The sequence below is a fragment of the Equus caballus genome, unplaced genomic scaffold (assembly GCF_041296265.1).
Source record: "Equus caballus isolate H_3958 breed thoroughbred unplaced genomic scaffold, TB-T2T haplotype2-0000490, whole genome shotgun sequence".
NCBI lineage: Eukaryota > Metazoa > Chordata > Mammalia > Perissodactyla > Equidae > Equus > Equus caballus.
Window position 1 is genome coordinate 386,295 of NW_027221894.1, and position 20,998 is coordinate 407,292.

At 35.4% G+C, this 20,998-nt stretch overlaps 2 long non-coding RNA genes across 3 annotated transcripts in view; one reads left to right on the top strand and one right to left on the bottom strand.

Moving 5' to 3' along the window:
• LOC111769009 (uncharacterized) overlaps positions 1-15,813 on the bottom strand; it is a 62,011-nt gene extending 46,198 nt beyond the window's left edge. The window contains exons 1-2 of one of the 2 annotated variants that reach the window (XR_011435217.1): positions 15,661-15,813; positions 10,149-11,702 (exon numbers count right to left, since the gene is read on the bottom strand). This is a non-coding gene — a long non-coding RNA (uncharacterized lncRNA). Of the gene's footprint in view, positions 1-10,148; positions 11,703-15,660 lie in introns of those variants that run through there. The other variant, XR_011435216.1, reaches the window with a different exon arrangement.
• LOC138922139 (uncharacterized) overlaps positions 1-20,998 on the top strand; it is an 85,198-nt gene that overhangs the window by 58,215 nt on the left and 5,985 nt on the right. The window contains exons 4-6 of the long non-coding RNA XR_011435215.1: positions 13,023-13,087; positions 13,755-13,932; positions 17,887-18,056. This is a non-coding gene — a long non-coding RNA (uncharacterized lncRNA). The remainder of the gene's footprint in view (positions 1-13,022; positions 13,088-13,754; positions 13,933-17,886; positions 18,057-20,998) is intronic.

The window sequence follows — 20,998 nt, forward strand, 5'->3', positions numbered from 1 at the left end:
GACTAGGAAACAAGATATCTTTTTTCAAGATAATAAGTCCCCATAAAAATATCCAACCAATTTTCAATTTCATTAATTCTGCACCTTTTAAAATTACCACACAATCTGCAGCATGGTGCAATAAATAATGCATTATGATGAGCTCAAAACACCCCTTAAGATATTCCAGCAACTATAACACACATATTTGGCACCCCCATTTTCAAATATGCAAATCACACATATTATTCAAGACAGCTGCTGCATCCCTTCCTCTTCCAGAAACATATCTGGTGGATTTTTTCTTTCACGGATCTTGCTTTTGGCGTTGTATCTAAAATGTCATCACCAAACCCAAGATCAATTAGATTTTCTCCTAGGTTATTTTCTAGAAGTTTAATCATTTTGTGTTTTACATATAGGTCTATGATACATTTTGAGTTAATTTTTGTGACAAGTGTAAGGTCTGTGTCTAGAGTCACTTTTCCCCCCAGCCCAATTTGTTGAAAACATTATCCTTTCTTCATGGAATATTTATTTTTTACTTATAATTTTTAATATCTTTGTATTCTAAGTATGTCTCCATTAAAAAGTACTTGCATCTTTGAGAATCCAATCTGGCAATCTGTCTTAACTGCCAATGTTATTAAACTTTTTAAAATTTCCCCTATTTACTATTAGGTATTTACTGCTTTCTACAAACCTATTTTTTCTCCTTGTCTGTTTTTACTAAAAATGCTTTCTTCTATATGCATTAAAAATAATTGAGGGTATTAGACAGTTTGTTTTGTTTCAGGATATTCCATTGCTGATGTTGAATTTACACATTCCACTGGCATTAATTTAATGTTTTTATTTTAATAATTAGAATGTTTTTGTGTGTGTGAGGAAGATTGGCCCTCAGGTGACATCTGTTGCCAATCTTCCTATTTTTGCTTGAGGAAGATTGTCGCTGAGCTAACATCTGTGCCCATTTTCCTCTATTTTATGTGGTAGGCCACCACAGTGTGGCTTGATGAGCGGTGCTGGGTCCATACCCGGGATCCAAACTTGTGAACCTCTGGCCACCGAAGCAGAGTGTGCAAACTTCAGCACTACGCCACCAGGCCAGCCCCTAGAATGTATTTTTAAATAAAATCATTATATACCCTTTTGGAAAAATCAAAACAAATACAAGTTTAAGACAAGTTACTTCTTATCCATGAACTCTCATTAACTGTTGCTAAGTAAACAATATTTTAAAATAAATATTATTTTGAAATGTAAGAAAAATACAGAAATGTACACACTTCAGAAGTGTAGCACTTCGTGAATGAGAACAATGTCAAAATACCATGTTAGCCTTCAAATAGATCAAGAAATAGACTACTGCCAACATCTCAGAAATCTCCTCAATGCCCCAATCTCAGTCATGGCATTTCTTCTCCCCACAAAGTTATCTATTGTTCTGACTTAAAATACTAACATTGTTTTGCCTGTTTTTGGCCTTTTTTGAATGAAATCAAATGATATGTACTTTTCATATTCAGCAACTTTTGGTTAATATTATGATTTTAATATTCACTCATATTGTTGTTTATTGTCCACTGCATTGTTACATCTCGATTTGTTTGTTTATCTACTGTTAATGGATGTTTCCTTCCTGGGATTATTATGTTGTTATGAGCATTCTTGCACATATCTTTTAGTAAACATCTGTATGATTTCCTACTTCTGTTGATCATGTATGTGATAGCGGAATTGTTGTATCACAGAATCTGCTGTGTCTACAAATAGTAAATCATGCTAAAGTGTTTTCAAAATGTTTGTGTTTATGTACACTCCTCCAGAAATCTATGGGAGTAGAATTTGCTCAATGTCCTTTTAAAATTTCCCGCCTGTCTTCTAATTTTAGGGACTCTAGAAGGATGTGGTAACATGGCATTATGGTTTTGATTTGCATTTTATTGATGCTATCAAGGCTAAGGAAATTTTTATAAGCTTGTTGGCTGCTAATATATGCTATATGATGAAGCGCTTATTTAAATTTCCCTCTTCATTTTTCTATTGGATAGTAGGTCTTTGCCTATTGATTTGTTAGCATTTTTATATTTGTAGATATGAATTCTATTATTTCATTTCCAGTAAATACATTCTCCCACTTTGTGGCCTACATATTCACTTTTATGAGGTCATATTTTTTGTTTATGTTTCTGCTCCTTTTGATTGTTTTAATAAGCAGTCCTATAGTCAAACGGACAAATAGATCTATGGAATAGAATAGAGAGCCCAGAAATAGCTCCACCCCTCCGATAAATATGGTCAACTGATCTTTGACAAAGGAGCAAAGGCAACACCATGGAACCAAGATAGTCTCTTCAACAAATATTGTTGGAACAACTGGATATCCACATGCCAAAAGTTGAATCTAGACACAGACCTCACATCCTTCACAAAAATGAACTCAAAATGGATCATAGATCTAAATGTAAAATGCAAAACTATGAAACTCCTAGAAAGTAGCAGGAAAAAACCTAGATGACCTTGGGTATGGTGATTTTTTTAGATGCAATGTAAAGACATGATCCAGAAAAGAAATAATTGATGAACTGGACTTTATTAAACTTGAAAACTTCTTCTCTTCAAAATACAATGTCAAGAGGGGCTGGCCCCGTGGCCGAGTGGTTAAGTTCGCGCGCTCCGCTGCAGGCGGCCCAGTGTTTCGTTGGTTCGAATCCTGGGCGCGGACATGGCGCTGCTCGTCAGACCACGCTGAGGCAGCGTCCCACATGCCACAACTAGAGGAACCCACAACGAAGAATACACAACTATGTACCGGGGGGCTTTGGGGAGAAAAAGGAAAAAATAAAATCTTTAAAAAAAAAAAACAAAAAAAAACAAAATACAATGTCAAGAGAATTAGAGGCCAGCCTCAGACTGGGAGAAAATATATGCAGAAGATACAGCTGATAAAGGACTGTTGTACAAAATATACAAAGAACACCTAAAAATTTAACAAGTAAACAGACAGCCAGATTAAAAATGGTGCAAAGACCTTAACAAACACCTCACCAAAGAAGATATACAGATGGCAAATATGCATAAGAAAAGATGCTCCATATCATGTGTCATCAGGGAATTACAAATTGAAATAACAGTGAGCTACCACTACATATCTGTTAGAATGGCCCAAATCTGGAACACAGACACTAGATCCTGACTAGGATGTGGTGCAATAGGAGCTGCCAAGCCATGAAAAGACATGGAGAGGGGCTGGCCCCGTGGCCGAGTGGTTAAGTTCGCCCGCTCCGCTGCAGGCGGCCCAGTGTTTCGTTGGTTCGAATCCTGGGCGCGGACATGGCACTGCTCATCAGACCACGCTGAGGCAGCGTCCTACATGCCACAACTGGAAGGACCCACAACGAAGAATATACAACTATGTACCGGGGGGCTTTGGGGAGAAAAAGGAAAAAACAAATAAATAAAATCTTTAAAAAAAAAAAAAAAAGACATGGAGAAAATAGCGTTCATATTACTAAGTGAAAGAAGTCAATGTGAAAGAGCTACACACTTTGTAATTTCAACTAATGATATTCTGGAAAAGGTAAAACAATGGAGGGAATAAAAAGATCACTACTTGCCAGGAGTTGGGAAGGGAGTGGGATAAATAGGTGGAGCATAGAGGATTTTTAGGGCAGTGAAACCACTGTGCACAATATTATAACGATGAATATGTCATTATACATTTGTCCAGATTCATAGAATGTACAGCACCAAGAGTGAACCCCAAGGTAAACTCTATGGACTTTGGGTGATTATGATGTGTCAATGTAGGTTCACTCTTGGTAACAAATGTACCTTTCTAGTGGTGAATGATGTTGGTAATGAGGAGGACATACTTGTGTGGGGGCAGGGGAATATGAGAAAGCTCTTACACTTTCCTTTGAGTTTTGTTGTGAACCTAAAACAGCACAAAAAAAGTCAAGTTTTTAAACACACACACACACATAACACAGGGAGAGCTGTAGTCATGAGTTGTATCATTGAATATACTAGGAGATATGCTTCAAGCAATTCATTAATGATTGAGAAAACATCAATAAAATATGTGAGGAATGTGATAATGAGCATGAATACATTTTAATTAAAGACAGAAATAAAACTGGATAAGTAGAATAATATAGAGATACATATTTTTTCAGGGTAGAAATAAAACAACTAAAAAGAGGATGATGAAGAAGAGAAAATAGGAAAAGTAGAAATAGAATACAGTATAACATCACAAAAATCAATTAAAAATTTAAATAAAGATAAAATGTACTACAAGCATTATAAAAGATATTAGCATAATAGCTAATCACTAGAGCAAGAATTGAAATTTTAGAACCAAAAGTTCTATCATAATCTATAAAGTTTGATATAAGTTTGAGACAGAAATACAGTAAAAATAGCATAACATAAATTTTAATTATAATTTGCCAGAATGGTGACAAATCTTTGCTTCCATCAGTGAATATGAGTTGTCTTAATTCAGTTAAGGATTTTTATACTTTTCAACATTTTTATTTTGAAAATTTTCATATGCACAATTTGCATGAATAATGAGATGAAAATTCATATACATTTATCTCATATTTAGAAATTTTGCCTAATGCAAAACTTTCTAAGTTAGCTCTTGTGTGCTGTAGACATCTCCCATCTTTTGAATCACTTATTATTTACACAATAAAATGTTCCATATGCCCTTTACACTTCCTCTACAGTAGTCTAGAATCTGCCATTATTGATGCTAGTTTCTCCATTGCTATCAGGATATAGATTATACCATATTATGAATTAATAATGATACCTCTAATTCCAATCCAAAATATAAAGTTCTTTTTACTCTTTTCTCATTTCATATTTGTATTTTGTTTCTACCATAGTGAAACACTTGATTATTCCAGACATTGGTATACTACTCATTTGTTCAATTCTGTAAAAGGCAGGAAATAGTTTCAGAATTGTTACATTACCACTACCAAAAACAAACGTACTGAATAAAGTGCAAAATATCTTTGAAGAACTTTTTCTTCCCCTCAGAATATGTCCTGCTAAGGATGTATATTGTTATAATACTGCACTAAAAAAGTTATTTGATTTCCTTAATTTGTTCTTTTTTTTTTTTTTTCTGAGAGGGAGATTGTCCCTGAGGTAACATCTGTGACAATCTTCCTCCACTTTATATGTGGGTCACCCTCACAGCATGGCGGATGAGCGGTGTAGGTTCACATCTGGGATCTGAACCCACAAACCTGGGCCACTGAAGCAGAGCACACCAAACTTAACCACTATGCCACAGGGCCAGCCCCTTAAATTTTTTTCCTTTTAAAAATCTGTGGTTATGTTAAAATTTTAAATAAAATTCTATTCAAATATTTTTAGTTCTATATTCAACGTGGGTTTTTCTTTTTTTCCATCCTTGTTGACTAACTTATTTAAATATGCAAACTGTATTATGATTCCAAATGTCAAAACTGTACCAACAGGAATGCTTCTAGTAGGCTCTCTTATCTCCTTTAACCTAGCCCCACCTACCCCTTGTAGATAAATGTATTCATTAGTTCCTTTTTCTTTATTGAGATATAATTGGCATATAACATTATATTAGTTTCAAGTGTATGACATAATGATTCAATATTTGTATATATTGTGAAATGATCACCACAATAAGTCTACTTAACATTCATCATCATACAGTGACAAATTTCTATTTTCTTGTGATAAGAACTTTTAAGATCTCTTAGCAACTTTCACATATACAATACAGGATTATTAATTGTAGTCAACATACTGTATATTACATCCCCATGACTTATCTCATAACCAGAAGTTTGCACTTTTTGACCTCCTTCACCCATTTTCTCCAGCCCCAACATCCACCTCTGCCAACCGCCTATCACCAATCTGTTCTCTGTATCTACGAGGTTTCTCTTTTTAGATTCCACATTTCCACATGTAAATAAGATCATACAGTGTTTGTCTTTTTATGTCTGACTTATTTCACTTAGCATAATGCCCTCAAGTTCCATCCATGTTGTCACAAATGGCAAGATTTTCTTCCTTTTTATGGCTGATTAATATTCCAGCGCGCGCGCGTGTGTGTGTGTGTGCGCGCGTGTGTGTGTATCACATTTTCTTCATCCATTCATCCATCGATAGACACTTGGGTGGCTTTCACGTCTTGGATTGTTGTAAATAATCCCACAATGAACATGGAAGTGCAGATATCTTTTTAAGATAGGTTTTTCCTTTCCTTCAGATAAATACCCAGAAATGGAATTGCAGGATCATCTGATGGTTCTATTTTTAATTCTTTGACGAAATTCCCTACTCTTTTCCATAGTGTTTGCCTCAGTTTATATTCCCACCAACAGTGTACAAGGGTTCTCTGTTCTCCACCTCCTCACTAACACTTGTTATTTCTTGTCTTTTTGATACTAGTGTTTCTAACAAGTATGAGATGATATCTCATGGTGATTTTCATTTGCATTTCTCTGATGATTAGTGGTATTGAGCACCTTTTCATGTAGCCATTGTCCATTTGTATGTCTTCTTTGGAAAAATGTCTATTCCTATCCTCTGCCCATTTTTCAATTGAATTTTTCATCTTTTTGCTACTGAGTTGTATGAGTTCTTTATATATTTTGGATATTAACCTCTTATCAAATATAATTTGTAAATATTTTCTCCCATTTGGTAAGTTGCCTTTTCATTTTGTTGATGGTTTCCTTTGCTCTGCAGAAGCCTTTTAATTTGATGTAGCATTAGTTACTGATTATCTTTATTATGCAAACATAAGCAAATGCATTTTTTATCAGACACATCTTTTTTGTTTCTTTATTTATTTTTATACAAAGTGGGGCCTACTGTAAACAATCTCTTCCACTATCTTTTACACTTAACAATGTATCCTGGAAATTACTCTCTGGTTTATCTTTATTTTTTTTAAAAAAACGATGGTTTCGTATCTTTTTCATTCTCTTCATCAAATGCAATGTGAATGTCCTTTAACTACAGTCTTGCAAAAGTATATATTGCCAAACTTTTGAATTTTCACCTATCTTATTGGTGAGAAATAAAATCTGTGTCCTATTGTTTTGCATGTCATTTATTGTTGAATTTAATCATCTTATACATGTTTTAGATTAATTTTATATCATTTTACAGCCAAGTTTTTGATCTCTTTTTTCCTGCATTTTTAAGATTTTAAACATATTAACCTTTTATCTGTGATATGTCATAAATAGTGTGTTCCCCTTTATCATCTGCATTTTGATTCTTGGTGTTTGTTGAAAAAATTATTTTAGTTTTATTTAGTCCTAGTTATCTCTCTTTTTTAAAATTTGTTTGATGAGGAAGATTGGCCCTGTGCTAACATCTGTTGCCAACTTCGTCCTTTTGCTTGAGGAAGATTGTCCCTGAGCTAACATCTGTGCCAATCTTCCCCCATTTTGTCTGTGGGATGCTGTGACAGCATGTCTTAATGAACAGTGTATAGGTCCACACCTGGGATCCAACCTGGTGAACTCCAGGCTGCTGAAGCTCATCTACACAGTTTTATGAACTCTTCTTAAATCTATGTTTTCCACCTGGTATACTTCCATGAATCCAAAGATAATGTTAGAACTGGAACCCAGTTTACTGTTTGTACTGAAGAGGAAATTGAAACCCGGATAGGTTAAGGAACATGCCCGAGGTCGTTCAGCTAGTCTCTGGGTGAGCTGGACCCTGAAGCCAGGTTTCCAGGCTTTGCCACTTCATCCCAGTGGTGTCCCATAGCTGTTGCCTTCCTAGAGCAGGCAGGAGAGGACTCAGGCAGTACCCCCTGAATGAGTGCCTGGATGCCAGTAAAGTCCTCTTCCCTTTGATTTGTCTGAGCACTGTCTCCTTTGGATTTCAAAGGGATCATCCCTAGTTTGGCGTTCTGGAATTTGGTGCATGGATCCAGGTTCATGCTCCCTCTTCACTGCGTTGTCTGCCATTCACTGCACAGACGTGGGTTGTGTGATTACTATATGCCTGGTACCATGCTGGGCTCTGGGGACACAGAGAAGAAGGAGCCCGCGTCCCTTCCCAGAGCTGCTCTCCATCTAGGAGTTAGTCTCCTAAACAGAGACATTCAGGCCTCCAGGAGCTAAACGCCATAGACACCATAGCTAGACAGAGCCGTAGACAGGGTGCCCAAAGACTTTAATTATGCCTTTCGTTTCTTTTCAGATGAAGAAAGACTGAGTCTTTGATGTTATAACATTTTTGTTACTATTGGGAAAATAATCACTCTTTTTCTGTTAATGATTCAGTCACCTACAGGCTGTAGATAAAGAGCACGGTGTTGTACTTGGGGGCAAAGCTGTAATACGAAGAGCTGGCTGCTTTTCCCTGGCCATGTGCCAGCATGATGTGCCGCACCGGGTCTGTTGAGGCCCTTGGGAAGGTATAGGAGATCGTTAGAACACTTTTCAGTTATATATGTGAAGAATTTTTATTTCTCAGAGGAGCAGGGTAAGACACGAGCTGGTTGTCTTTCACAGTGCCCGCTGGGTTAGTGCTCACAATGCCAGGTCATTAGGCCGTTTCCTCCATTGCTGCCTCTTCCTCTATCATCAAAAGCCTACTCCAAGGCCAGCAGTTGCATACTGACAACATCCTTATCACTCATTTATATTTATTAGTATATGTATATTTCTCCTGTACTCCATTTCTCCTGTAATGGAGTATATCCTATAAAAGCTATACAGTGAAAAATATCAATGGTGACTTATTTTAATCTGTAATTAATCTGTGAGTTAATTTTAATTGAATTAAAATCAATTGTGAAGAGTAGCATATTTTTGATGCTATAGAGCCCTTATCAATTAAAATATTGGAGATAACACAGTAAATGTAGATTTTATTAACAATGAATTCACTAAAATTTTGCTTGATAATTTAGATTAGAGAGGAAGGAAATGGAAAGGAGTATCTAGTTAATATGTAGAGCATTGTGATTTTGTCACAATTTTATTCAGAGTGAGCCCTCTGTTTGCATGTATGAAACAACCATTGGTTCAGTCTATAATAAACACGGAACTACAATCAGAGAAACTATCCTTTTATAATCACATCACTTATAACAACATTTGATTAAACTTACAAATTTTATGGCATGCCTGGTCAGATAGACAGAAATATTTTGTTTCATAGTTTTCTACAATTTAATTGTGCAGAGAATTGGCTAAAAGTGAAGAACCCCTTGGAAAATTGTAAACGCAATTGTTTTTGTTGGCTTACTTGTTTGTATTTTTAGTATTAAAAAGAGCGGACAAAGGATACCAGAGGTACATATGGTGCAAAGAACCAATGATCATGGTTGCTTAGCCAACAATGGACCTGTCCCCCTCATCCTTTTTAGTACAGTAATCCCACTTTTGTTTAGACATCTCATAGACTTCAGATGAGGTGGGTCTCAAACATAGCTGTAACAAGTGGATCATGACTGGAAGGCACCTCTGTCAATCTCGTTTCCCTTCCCATTGATCAGGTTAGAAATGGGTGTGTGTCAAACTACTGGCCAACTCTTCATTATTTGATCATTTTTAATATGAAAAAATATTCATTATTATTAAAGATAGCTGGGTTGAAGTTTTCTGTTATGTGTGGATAAACAATTCTGATATAATAAACTAGAATGGTGAATTGGCAACTCAAGAAAAAATAAAATGTTTTCTATAAAGCTGATGTTTACTTTGTCAAGGTGTGTGGACTACTAGCGACCTATATAGTGTGATGTGCAGAATTTGACAACATCTACCTCTCTAAAATCTTTGATTCATTACTCCTTTCTTAAAAATCCCAAATGAACTTATTCAATTGATAAAACCTGAAATACATCATTTAAAAATTTTGGCTACCGTGTTTGTTAAGCATAACTCTGTGATCCGGTCAGTTTTACCAAATCAAGCAGCCTGTTATTCAACAAGGCCTGAAGGAATGTGACACAGGACAAGTTGTGGTGAAGGATAACAAGAGGAACACATGACTAGAGCGGGAAGCACATTCTTACAGTGCAACTCAAAGGGCAAAAACAGTCTGAGCACTGATCACCTGGGAAGACAGCAAAAAACGCACAAACAAGGATGGAATGACAGACAAGATCAAGTCACATTTACCTTGCCAAGGACTGCTTCTGTTTGACACATTATTATCACGCTCAGAATTCTTCTCCAAACAGTCTTTGGTTCTCTGCTGTGTTTTCAGCCTTCTAATAGCCTTTATTTGGGAAGCCATTGTTCAAGGAAAGTTCATGAATTTTAAGCTTGTACAATAATTCAACAGCTTTCTAGGTTAAGGATGAATATGAATTGCTCTTTTTATGAGAAAGCATAGTGTAATTTTTAAAGGTAAATATTATTACTCAAAGGTAGCATTTCTGGAGCTAGGAAACACATAGTTAAGCTGTATTTTCATTCTATAAGTGGCACTGCTCTTCATACATTTAGGCTGAATCAATCACAGGAATATATCTTATCATAGATGTTTTTAATTTTAATACCAATAGTAAATAGATATTTCTTTCTAGTATTTTTTCCTAACTGAGAGGACGTTCAGGATTTTGTTTCCTTTTTTTCTCTACACTTTCATTTGAAAGTCTAATCTATGTTTGTATAAAGGATGGAAAAATATCTTACAGTTAAATGCAAATCAAATCTTTGATCCAAAACAACCTGAAGTCAGCTTTTTATTTTCCAAACTCTCAAATCTTTGATCATGTTTGTGAATTTTACATTAAACAACTATGTATCAAACACACATACAAATGTTCCTTACATCCATAAAGCAGTCAATTTGATTTAAAAGATCAGAACATATCTAATAAATTAAGCTGTTATTACTCTAATCCATAAAGTATAATACAAGGTGAAGGGTAATAATATTTTATATATATCATACATACGCACACACACACACAATCTCACATATATGTATTTGGTGAGTGTTTTTGCCAAATAGAAAATGAGTTTTAAGTTTGCATTTATATTCTATTGACTCATTTGAATTACACCAATTATCAGAAGGCAAATTCAATCAAAATAGACCCTAAAAGAGAGACACTGGGATTGCCACTCTTATACAAGCCTAAGAAACCTGGCTACGCCCCATGTGAAGAAGAGAAGTGGAAGTGAGGATCTCTTTTAAGCAGATATTCTGGAGGGCTATTTTCTTGACAAAGGAGAGTGATTTGAAACAAAACAAAGCAAAACTTCAGTAATAGCACAGGGTAAAAGAAAGCTCTGGGGCAGACCCAGTGGCATAGTGGTTAAGTTCATGCTCTCCCCTTTGGTAGCCCGGGGTTCTCAGGTTTGGATGCCCGGCACAGACCTACACACCACTCATGAAGCCATGCTGTGGTGTTGTCCCACATACAGAATAAAGGAAGCTTAGCACAGGTGTTAGCTCAGGGACAGTCTTCCTCACACACGCTCAAAAAAGAAAGAGGGGCTGGCCTGGTGGTGCAGCAGTTAAGTTCGCACGTTCCACTTTGGTGGCCTGGGTTCGCTGGTTTGGATCCCGGGTGCAGACATGGCACCACTTGACAAGCCATGCTGTGGCAGGTGGCTCACATATAAAGTAGAGGAAGATGGGCACAGATGTTAGCTCAGGGCCAGTCTTCCTCAGCAAAAAGAGGAGGATTGGCAACAGATCTTAGCTCAGGGCTAATCTTCCTAAAGAAAAGAAAGAAAAGAAAAAGGAAAAGAAAGCTCATTACTGATAAGGACTCCAGATAGATGGAAAAGAATTCCCGCGAAAGACTGAAACCTCAAGCCTGTACAACTAGATTTGTGCAGATATTTTCAAATTTGAAAATTATATGAATCTTTTTTAAAGTTTGTGAGGAGTAAAAGCAAAATGGCAGGAGTCTGCAAACTGTGTTTCCACTTCCAAAAACAACACAAGCAAGATCTACCATAAAGATATCGGAAGACAGCTTTCTATGTATGTAGATATACATGATACACAAACACACACGTACATATATGATTCTGTGTGTATTGTATGACGATCTGGCATGCAAAGTCAACCTGTGTGTTAGATATGTGTAAAGCTTTACACACATGCACACATCAGTGATTTGACATAGCTATGTGGTGTTTTTAAACACTAAAATCAATTGTATTCACCTATGGAAGTCTAATATCTACAGAATAAACAAAAATCATTGAAACATAATTGTTATTATATATAAAGAGAGAGAGATTGTAAACATATCACAGGCATTTTTTAAGTTTGAAAATTATAGAAAATGAAATTTCCTTTGTTTAGTCTAAGAAACTGTGAAGCACTTGTATTTAGTTGAAAATTACTGTAAACAGATGTGACCAGAAGATAATGGTTGTAAGAGAACATCTCAAATGACACTAGTTACACTGAGGTTTTTATGGTGTGTGAAATAAAAAGCTTATTTCTATGTGGAAAAATAATTTAAAAGTATGATCTTCAAAAAATGTAATAAATTCAGTTTTCTGTCCAGAGTGATCAACGGTATCTATAATGGAGGACAAGTGCAAAATTGTAGAGCCTGGAACTTAGCAAAATACTGGAGAACCCCTTCACAAGAAGAATAAAACAAAATCCGACTTTCCTAATTCTGCATTGCGGGGCCCCTCCCTGGCCTTGAATGTGCCTTCAGCACTGAAGGGCCCTGACCCTCAGGCTTCACAGCAAATCCACTACTAGGTACAATTAATGAGAATTCTTTCTTTCCTATATGAGCCCTATTTAATGATTTTTCACAATTGTAAATAGTATTTCTCAAGGCATAATGTTCAAATAAACAAAAAAGTTACTTTTCAGATGGGTGAAAAGAAGCTCAACTGCAGAACAGTGACAACTAGAGCCTTTATCTCTTTAAATTGAATCATCAGCAGATACAACAAAGAAAACATGTTGATTATGACTAAGAATAAAGCATACTCTAAATTAATCTCACTTGATACCTTTACCTCAATATAATTAAAAAATGAAAGTTGTTCTTTTTTTATTAGCTCCCTGCTTAATACACATTCTGCAGCCTGCTGCTTTCTTTGGGGCCCAACTCATTAGAGAGCAGGTGAGTTTAAATAACTGTATTTCACCTTGCCAAAACACATAGAAAAATTGTTTAATTCAATTTTGATGAATTAAAATGTAATTTTACAAAATATCACTTCTTAATCCCATGAGATCACAAATTCTGAAGAAATGTGTCTTATCATTATTTTGTTTTAGCTAAAACAATGGCTATACAAATTACGCCTGGTGTTACTAAGCTGTAAGAAGTCAGCTAATATTCTTTCAGATGAACAAAAACTTAGTCCCTCCTACGTGCTTGGCACTATTCCCAATGTTGGAAGAATAAATTAAACAGAAAATATCCTTGCTCTCCTGTAGTTTACACTCTGGTGGAATGAGAGAGACAAAAAGGTAGTTTCTGCTTTGCAAATTTTTCAGAGGAAATATCTGCATTTCCATCAGTTTCTGTTCCATAAATGTGCTAGTGACATGCAGTTACCAAAAATATTGTCCTAATGGCCACATCCCTCATGTAACTCCAAAAAATTTGTATGAATATTGGCAGTATGCTTACTAGATTTCTCACATAAGGAATGTGTCTAGTGAGTGCTGGACTAACCAATGAATCTAATAGCCCTGGACAGAACATTATTGAAATTAATTGTCAAGTTTTCGATCAAGGGAAATAATAAATATATTCAGCTGTTTTCATTCTTTATTTGCAGGAAGATATAATCTAGAGATAGCCAAAGACCAGACAAAAATCAAATCGTCAACACACCAAGAGAAGAATGGAGAGATTGGCATCCTACAATGACAGCAGGCAGGAAAAAAGAGCATAAATTCAGCAATGGAAACAGAGAAATGACTATCTCTTGTGGAGTTCTGTCTCTTTTGCTTAAGGTTTGTATGCATTAACTTGTCAGACTATCATTACCACTCATCTTAGACGAAACTTGAAATTCAAAGTTATTTTAGCATTTGTATAGTTTTTCACTATTGTTAAAACAAGAATGTCCTTTTCTAGGTAAATATTTCCTAACTTATTGATGCGTTTGAGAAGGTATGACTATCAACACAATGCGCTTTAGGAAATACCATGATAGGGAGTCTTCAGGGAGGATGCTGATGGGATGTTATGCTCTTGTAAGAGCAGGGATTTTAATGCAGTTCGTTATTTTTCTACTGCTGTAACTATAACATAATACACATAGTTTTCTATAATTTGACTTAAATTTTGGTATTTAACATAGTGAGTCTGTGTGGTGTTGGAAAAATTAATCATATCTATATTCAGAAGAGGCGAGTTTTCTTACTCGTCCTTCACGCAAATGATTTGAACAGGCTGTTTGATTGTTCTTAGTCTCAGCTCTATCATACATAATCCTTCAGTAATTATTCTAAGCTCACAGAGTTAAAGACTAAATAAAGCCAACAGTTCATACATTCATTCACATACTTACTGAGTGAATGTTTCTTTGGTTGTTGTAGTATGAGAGACACTGCTAGGCCCTGAGCATAAAACAATGGAAAAACACAGTGACATTTTGATTTCTCCTCTCACGGAGTCTGAAGTCTAATGAGTGAGGCAGATATTATTAAAATAATTTTTGTTGTTAGTGCGGTCGAGTTGATTCTCACTCCTACCGACCCTGTGGACAGCAGAGCAGAACCCTGCCCAGTCTTTCTGCACCATCTTCTCACCTTCCGGTGCTGTATCAGACAATGCTCTGCTGCGACCCACAGGGTTTTCATGGCCGATCTTTTCAGAAGTGGGTGGATGGGTCCTTCTTCCTAGTCTTTTGGAGTCTGGAGGCTCCACTGAAACCTATCCACCATTGGTGACCTTGCTGGTATTTGAAATACCAGTGGTACAGCTTTCAGCATCACAGCAACACACAACACCACAGTGTGACAACTGACAGGTGGGTGATGTGGTTCCCTGATCAGGAAATTAACCTGGTGGTGAGAGTGTCAAATCTTAACCACTAGACCACTAGGGCTGGCAATTAAACAAATGAAAATTTAATTTTGGAAAAGCTAAGAAGACAAGATATGCAGTATTATTTGACAGCATATAATAGAAACCTCAGTCTGTGGGTCAGGGAAGGATTCCTGTAGGTATTAACGTTTCCATAGTACATGACACCACTTAACTTACGTAATTTAGGAACCTATTAGATGTGTGTCTATATATGAGACTCTAAGTTCTTTCAGGGAAGGGATTTCAGTATTTTTTTCATTGCTCTATGTCCCAGTGCCTAAAATAGTGCATGGATGGATGGATGAAGCTAGCACAGTGTTTATTAGGCCGGTTAATGACTTTCTTCCACTGTCATATTGTGACACTTAATAGAAACTCAATTGTTCTCAAAATTTTCAGTTTTTAAGAAACTTCAGATGCAGGAAATATATTTTTAGTTTATTCATTCAACATCCCTTTGAAAGTTATAGAGTATCTACTATTGCCAAACACTGTGTCACCAAAAGGAAAACTACCCGCCTCTTTCCTCTATATTCAGAAAACACTTCACTTCTGACACCAAATGTCCAGAGTTTTCCATGCCAACCAATGCTCTAACTCTTCAGACACCCGCTGGTGCCCTCCACTTCAATTACGGCACTACCTACCCAGAGTCGGTGCAGAATCCACAGTTTAAGGGCTCAGTTCCACAAGACTGGCTCCACTTAAGCGCCAACCGCAAATGGCGGATCCTCAGCTTACCCAAATTTTGTCTGACGTGTCTACAAATCTGGAGTTCCCATGACCCCATCCTCAGTCCTGTAAAAGAATAAGTAATATAATGGGTTTAAGGTGCTGCATTAATAAGAGCTGCCATTGATTAGCTGTCTAAAAAGAACTCAAACTTTAATTTGAATTCATTTCATTATCTCTAATTACGTCTACAACCGTGAAAGAAAGCTATCACTTATATTCTTCAATTATGGAAACTGAGGATCCACTAATTTAAGCAGATTATCCATGCCACCTGGGCAAAACTGGTGATTTGGACCTAGGACTGCCTAGTTCTTAATTTTTCTTAAGAACTCTTCTATTCATATGCCATTTAGAAGTGTGGTGTTTATTCTCTTAATATCTGGGGATTTTTAAGCTATCTTTCTGCTATTGATTCTAGTTTAATTCCATTGTGGTCTGAGAGCATTCTTTGTATTATTTCTATTTTTTTGTTTGTTAAGATTATATTTTAAAGCCCAGAAAGTAGTCTATCTTGGTGAATATTGCGTATAAACTTGAGAAATATGTGTATTCTGCTGATGTTGGATGGAATGTTCAATAAATGTCAATTAGATCCAGTTGATTGATGGTGCTGTTCAGTTCAGCTGTATCCTTGCTGATTTTCTGCAGGCTGAGTCTGTCAATTACTGGCAGAGAGATGTTGAAGTTTTCAGCTATAACAGTAGATTTAACTATTTCTCTGTACACTTTGCATTAGTTTGCTGGGGCTACCATAACAAGGTACCACAGATGAAGTGGCTTAAACAACAGAAATTTACTTTCTCAAAACTCGAGAGGCTAGGAGTCTAAAATCAAGCTGTCAGCAGGTTTGGATTCTTCCAAGGCCTCTCTCCTTGGCTTGCAGATGCTTGCGTTCTCCCTGTCTTCACATGGTCTTCTGGATGTGTCTGCGTCCTAACCTCCTCTTCTTATGATGACTCCAATCCTATTGGATTAGGGCCCACAGTAATGAACTCATTGTAACATAATTACATCTTTGAAGAACTTATCTTCAAATACAATCAAATTATAAGGTACTGGGGGTGAGGACTTCAGCATATGAATTTGGGGGGGCACAATTCTATCAGTGTTTGCCTCACATATTTCATGCTCTGTTAGATGCATACACATTAAGGATTGTTATGTCTTGGAGAACTGACCATTTTATGATTATGTAATGTGTCTATCACTGATAATTGTAGTTTTTCAGAAGTCCTTCTGCTTTGTCAGAAATTAATATAGCTAACTCCAACTTTCTTACTGTTACATTAGGATGGTATATATCTCCCTATCCCTTTACTTTTAATATGTCTGTGCCTTTATAGTTAAAATGAGTGTCCTACAGAGAGCATATAGTTGGGTCTTGCTTTTTTGGTCCACTATCTGTCTTTTATTTGGTGAATTTAGACCACTCAAACTGGAAGTGATTGTATATCTGTTGGATTGCTATCAACCCTGTTTGTAACTGTTTTCTACCCACTGCAGTTATTCTTTTTTTATTCTCTCTTTTTTTCTTTTCTCTGTTTTTCTCTTGCTTTACTTGAGAACTTCATATGATTCTATTTTTTCTTCTCTATTGGCACATCAATTATACTTCTTCTAAAAATAACTTTAGGGGGTGGCCCCATGACACAGTGGTTAAAGTTTGGCATGCTCTACTTTGACAGCCTGGCTTCGCGGAGTCGGATCCTGATTGCAGACCCACACCACTCATCAGCGATGCAGTGGCAGCACCCCACATACAAAATAGAGGAAGATTGGCATGGACGTTAGCTCAGGGAGAATCTTCCTCAGCAAAAAAATAAAGAAAGAAAATACTTTAACAATTGCCCTAAATTTTGCAATGTATGTCTACAACTAATCTAAATCCACTTTCAAATAGCACTCTATCACTTCACAAGTAGTGCAGGTAGCTTATAATCTAGTGTTCCCAATACCTTCTTCCCATCTTTACTCAATTGATGTCATTCATTTCACTTATTCATAAGCTATAATCACCTACTACCTTGCTGCTATTATTGTTTTGATCAGTTATCTATTAGAGCGATTAAGATTAAAAAAATAAAAAATTGTCTTATCTTTATTTATTCCTTCTCTAATGATCTCCTTTCCTCATGTAGATCTGAGTTCCTGACATATTATTTGCCTGCTCTATGAAGAATTTATTTTAATGTTTCTTGCAAGACAGGTCTACTGGCAACACATTCCTTCATTTGTTGTTTGTCTGAGAAAGTCTTTTCTTCTTCCTACTTATGAAGGATGATTTCACAGGATAGAGAATTCTGAGTGGGTGAGTTTTTTCTTTCATCACTTTAAATAGTTTATTCCACTCTCTTCTTGCTTGCATGATTTTTGAAGAGAATTCCAATATAATTATTATCCTTGTTTCTCAATAGATAATATTTTTTCTCCCTCTACCTTCTTTCAAAATTTTCTCTTTGTCTTTGGTTTTTCTGCAATTTGATTATGATATGTCTAAGTGTAGAATTTTGGTACTTAAACTTGCTTTGTGTTCTCTGAGTTCCTAAGCTTTTGGCTTAGTGTTTGTCAACAATTGGAGAGATAAAGCAGAAAAAAAAAAAGTAAATAGTACTCCTTAAAAATTCTGTCTTCATAAGATTAATTGTATATAGGTGTATTGAGTCTAAGGATCAAAGTAATGATATTCTACTTTGACTAGTGAAAAGCAATAGGATGTCCATATTAATATGATTAGAAGGAAACATTAGAATTAAATTGGTTTAATAAGGTCCAATTCATTCAATAATCTGAAGCAAAAATGTACTATTTTAGTATATAAATAAAATAAGAAAGTGATATTATGTATAGTTAAGAAATAAAATAAACACTGAACTTCAGTTAATTAATACATGTGAAATAGATTTTAGAAACATGGATTTAAGATATGAAAACTTCAGAAAAGTGAAGTGGAATTAGTTTCCAATTTTCAAGATTTACTTACTTCACCTCTTGTAAGCCAAAGCCAGTGATTTTTTTTAATGGTTATGGACCTATATCCACATTCATGTATGTCTATAAGTGTTGTTTGCTTTTCTTTTTGCATACACTATATATTATTTACTTCTCAGCATTTAAAATAATGACAATTGTGTAATTCCAAGACTAAGAAATTTAATGGGGCAAATTCTTAGTTAAAATGTTCTCTATTACTTTGTTTTTAATCAACTATAAGCTAAAGGATCAAAACTGTAACAGAAAACGTAAAAAGAGTACATGTTATTTTCCTAGGATAGCACTCTTACAACTTGTGTATTCTCATAGCTATAACACAGCATAGGAAAGTACAAACGAGGTGATCTATTTTTTTCAAGAAAGTTTTAAAGATATACAATTTAAGGCCATAGTTTCTTCATTTTTCACAGTGCAATCCATTTGCCAACCCTTTTCGCCCTTCCCTTTTCAGAACCCTGAACAACCAAGCTACATCTTACTGTGAACAAATTAGTTTTGACACCTTGAGACATTTAATTATTTGCAAAAGTGAGTCAGATGAAGGTGAAGTTGAGAGAAATGTTTTAAGCTCTAGGAAGATATATATGCTCAAAATTCCATTAGTGAAAAGTCCATAAATAAACATAATGGAAATGTACAAATAAACTTCCAAATTTTTAGGAAATGAACATATTACAAAATAGAAATGTAAAGTTTAGCAGGTAATCAGAGTCTTTACATCCTACTATTCAGAAGTCTTTTTCAGAGGTGCAGGAAATCTCAGAGAACGAAGTGAATGTGGTGTTCATTCAGCGCAGCCACTCATTTTACAGTGGCGGGAACTGAGGTGCAGAGAGGGTAAGGGATTTGCCAGGAGGTTAGGGTCACTTGCCAGTGTCTATTAAATTCAGTGAGAGAAACAACATCTAGGTTTCTTATTTGCCCTATATTATGTTATTAATTTCATTTGCCAATAACAATAGCAATTTAGGGGCATCTGAAGTCTGATGCTATGGATAACCTTTTTAATGAGCAAGTTGTGCTAATTAAATTTGTATAATCATAAAAACGGTATAGCTAATTTTTCCAAATACATCTATGGCTATGCTGATTTAAATGGCTATAATTAGAGAATTCTGAGAATTTTTAATCTATTAACTATTCCATTCATTTATTAATTAATAATTAGTAAATGTTTATTAAATGAACTATTTTGTGAATATGTGTGTGTGTGTGTATGTGTATTCTAAAGTTTGTTTTCCCTTACAATTTTTACAATCTTAAAAAAGTGTTAGGGGCTGGCCCCACCGCCTGGAGGTTGAGTTTGGCACACTCCGCTTCAGTGGCCTGGGTTCTGTTCCTGGGCACAGACCTACACCACTCATCAGCAGCCATGCTGTGGCAGCAACCCACACACAAAATACAGGAAGATTGGCACAGATGTTAACTCAGAGTGAATCTTCCTCAATAAAAAGAAAGCAAAAGAAAGATCGCCTTCTTCTGAGAGTGATAATTAGTTGAATTTGGTACATAAAATTAATATTTCAATTGATGTTTATTCATATTCATCCATGTAAGTTAAAATGTTTTAAGATATGAGATGCAAAATATGTCATGAAAACACATTTTTTTTGTATTTTGGCCTGTCAATATGTTTAAGATATAATGTGAAATATAATTAAGCTTTTTGCATTAAAGTGTATGAGAAACATTATCACATCATTTTTATCATACTTATAAGTGTAAGTATATTCAGCTTGAAACTGTTAAAAGTAAGTCTAGATAAGTCTAGGTAGAAGTGTCAATAGAAAAATACAAGCAGAAATATATAAATATCATACAATAAAAGAGACTATAAGTCTAGGACAAAATGTCCTTTTTATATATGCTGATTTTTCTCTGTTCAAAATTCACACATGAATATTCTGCATACATTATATTCCTTAATATTGAAATACTTGGAAATTTTCTTTAAACGTGCCCAAATTCAAAGTTACTAATTGTTTTAATGAAGACATTCCCTACTATTTTCTAAATAAAAAGGGGTAATGTTATTTTAGAAATAGTGCGGACTTTCCTCCTTTTGTGATAATTCGTCTGGCTTACTTTTCATAGTTATTTTCATTTTCCGTTTCATTACAGTATTCTGAAATGTTTATAGAATCCCCCACTATAATCAAAAGATTGGTAGATTTCTAATCGCTTTAAATGATGCATACACGTATCTTTGTTTTGTCAAATATATTTAAAAAATACTCCTTTTTTAATGCTGAATGATGA